Source organism: Mizuhopecten yessoensis, unplaced genomic scaffold (genome assembly GCF_002113885.1).
Source record: "Mizuhopecten yessoensis strain PY_sf001 unplaced genomic scaffold, ASM211388v2 scaffold1191, whole genome shotgun sequence".
NCBI classification, from domain to species: Eukaryota; Metazoa; Mollusca; class Bivalvia; order Pectinida; family Pectinidae; genus Mizuhopecten; species Mizuhopecten yessoensis.
In genome coordinates, this window is record NW_018403923.1 from 15,618 (window position 1) to 19,054 (window position 3,437).

General features: G+C 37.3%; 1 long non-coding RNA gene across 3 annotated transcripts in view; it reads right to left on the minus strand.

Annotated features, from left to right (window-relative positions):
• Window positions 1–2,107: 2,107 nt before the first annotated feature.
• Window positions 2,108–3,437, minus strand: part of LOC110458236 — a 12,742-nt gene continuing 11,412 nt past the window's right edge. For all 3 annotated transcript variants that reach the window (XR_002463777.1, XR_002463779.1, XR_002463776.1), the window contains exon 3: window positions 2,108–2,176. This is a non-coding gene — a long non-coding RNA (uncharacterized LOC110458236). The remainder of the gene's footprint in view (window positions 2,177–3,437) is intronic.

Below are 3,437 nucleotides of genomic sequence, written 5' to 3' on the forward strand. Positions count from 1 at the left end.
CATTAATGTTTATGCGTGTTTTACTATCACTATAGTCCTGATCATTAATGTTTATGCGGAGTTTTACTATCAGTATATTCCTGATCATTAAGGTTTGGGCGTGTTTTACTATCAGTATAGTCCTGCTCATTAATGTTTATGCGGTGTTTTACTATCAGTATATTCCTGATCATTAAGGTTTGGGCGTGTTTTACTATCAGTATAGTCCTGCTCATTAATGTTTATGCGGTGTTTTACTATATTAATGTTTATGCGTGTTTTACTATCAGGATAGTCCTGATCATTAATGTTTATGCGTGTTTTATTCTCAGTATAGTCCTGATCATTAATGTTTATGCGGTGTTTTACTATCAGGATAGTCCTGATCATTAATGTTTATGCGGTGTTTTCCTATCAGTATAGTCCTGATCATTAATGTTTATGCGGTGGTTTACTATCAGTATAGTCCTGATCATTAATGTTTACGCGGTGTTTTACTATCAGTATAGTCCTTATCATTAATGTTCATGCGGTGTTTTACTATCAGTATAGTCCTGCTCATTAATGTTTATGCGGTGTTTTACTATCAGGATAGTCCTGATCATTAATGTTTATGCGGTGTTTTACTATCAGTATATTCCTGATCATTAATGTTTGTGCGTGTTTTACTATCAGTATAGTCCTGATCATTAATGTTTATGCGTGTTTTACTATCAGTATATTCCTGATCAATACTGTAGGTGAAGTGAATGTTTTAAGTAAGTTGTAGCCCCTCAATGTTGGTTCAATGTTTCATTTTCAGAATATCTCTAACCTGTAAGTTGCAACGATAGTTTTAAGGTTTATTCTCAATTCTAAATGCTAGTACATAGTATAATCCCTCATTCCCTCACCCTAAATGGCACTTATATTATTTCCTCGTTACTTGTTTTGAATATTTTTCTGTGACGCTACAAATGTCCAAGATGACGAAATGATAACCAACAATATGCTAGATTGACCGATTAGTTTGAACGTCTACGATACTGTAACAGTGACAGGGGAGTCAGTAGTCAATATACGTGTATCAACTGATAACGTTATTGTTTCCTTAATTACTGATTCAAATAAACTATATACATAGTCAGGACCTAGGACACAAGTATGTATCTATATACTCAACCACGCTATTACCTACAACGAAAAACATGTCCTTCTATACCATATTTAGAATCATGTCGATGGAAATCGGATAAATGTGACACAACTAGTTATACACAGCTGATTGCACCCCAAAAGGAGGTGACAACTACAGTATGCCACTACGTGACTACAGTGCACTGTACGACTGTGTTGGACTCATCGGTGATCTAAAATGTTTCATATGTACAATTGATCAACGCAAGAAAAAGATCAAAATAACAGATATCTATCTCAAATTGCAACCAGAGTGGAGCCAATAGTTTTAATATATATAATACAAAATTGGTAAAAACTCTGACCTTTCCTCCGTGATTAATATAACGTTGTCTTGTGACAACGGTCTTATCTCTGTCTTTACCAACACCTACAGTATAGGCTGTTACAGGAGCTAAGACATGTGTAACGTACCACATGCTGTTTCTACGGTATTTTCCGCCACCCACTCGCGACATTTGTCGACTGGGTTGGGATCAGTGGTTAAAATGACCTCGTCGCCCTCGTTCTGCTTTCGACTGCCTTCACGTCCTGTTATTGTTAGAGGGTTTGATTCGTTGGTGCTAATAACATCCTTTGTTTGACCAACACATTTTATACCTTTGCTGGTAATTCCTCTGGGAGAGTCTGTGAATGATATTTGTCTCCTGGATTTATCTCTCCTGGACTTTCTGGAAGATTTCATAGTTTTTTTCACACTTTTCCTCCCTGTGAATTTCTCCTCGTCATCTCCAGCAGAATTGTCGTCCGAATCCTCATCAAACTTCACTCGCGTGTCCTCCCGCATTTGTTGTAAAGCCATCCTCGCCTCTGGCGAAAGTCCTTCGGAAAACCTCGTCTTTTGTCTCCTATCTAACAATTGTCGAATTTCGAAAAGAGCATCACTAGACAAAATGAATCCTTTTAGAATTCGATCGTTAAAATGATTTCTCGACATGTTTAACAGTTTTTTCCCCTGCACGTATTAATCGATACAAAAAGGTGTTGCACACTGTCCCTTCGTCATAATCGGCCGGGGATTCTGAAAAAAAACATGTTTGTAACTTAACATGCGTTTTGAAAACAATCTTATGATATCCTCCTTTATAGAAACTAATTTTAGTGGAAGGTATATAGGGGTGTCTTATTTCATTTTACAAACCGAACAAAAAGTGTTCACTGCACCAGATGTGGCTGGCAGTAAATAGTGCCATAAACAGACCGCATATGTGCATGACCTTTCCCTAGTCGTACACTGATAATGGTCCTATTTCAGTCTAGTCTTACACTTACTTACATTTATCATGACCCTTTATATAACCAGTCGTTCACTGATTATGAACATTTACTATAGTTGTACAATGATAGACTTGTCTTAAGTCGAAAAATGATTATTAACCTTACGTTTCTCTAGTCGTACAATTAAAATAACCCTGTTCTATTCGTAGAGTGATAATGAACATTCTCTAGTCATTCAATTATTAAAACCTTTCCCTAGTCGTACAATAATAATGACCCTCCTTTAGTCGTACAGTGATAATGACCCTTCTGTAGTCGTACAGTGATAATGACCCTACTCTAGTCGTACAATGATAATGACCCTACTGTAGTCGTACAATAATAATGACCCTACTCTAGTCGTACAGTGATACTGACCCTCCTCTAGTCGTTCAGTGATAATGACCCTACTCTAGTCGTACAATGATAATGACCTTTCTCTAGTCGTACAATGATAATGAACATTCGCTAGTCGTTCAATTATTAAAACCCTTCCCTAGTCGTACAGTGATAATGACCCTCCTCTAGTCAAACAATGATAATGAACATTCTCTAGTCGTTCAATTATTAAAACCTTTCCCTAGTCGTACAATAATAATGACCCTCCTTTAGTCGTACAGTGATAATGACCATCCTCTAGTCGTACAATGATAATGACCCTCCTCTAGTCGTACAGTGATAATGCCCCTCCTCTAGTCGTTCAGTGATAATGACACTACTCTAGTCGTACAGGGATAATGACCCTACTCTAGTGGTACAATGATAATGATCCTCTACAGACCCTCCTCTAGTCAAACAATGATAATGAACATTCTCTAGTCGTTCAGTGATAATGACACTACTCTAGTCGTACATTGATAATGACCCTACTCTAGTAGTACAATGATAATGATCCTCTACAGACCCTCCTCTAGTCGCACAATGATAAGAACCCTCCTCTAGTCGTACAATGATAAGAACCCTCCTCTAGTCGTAAATGAATAATGACCCTCCTCTAGTAGTACAATGATACATGTAATGACCCT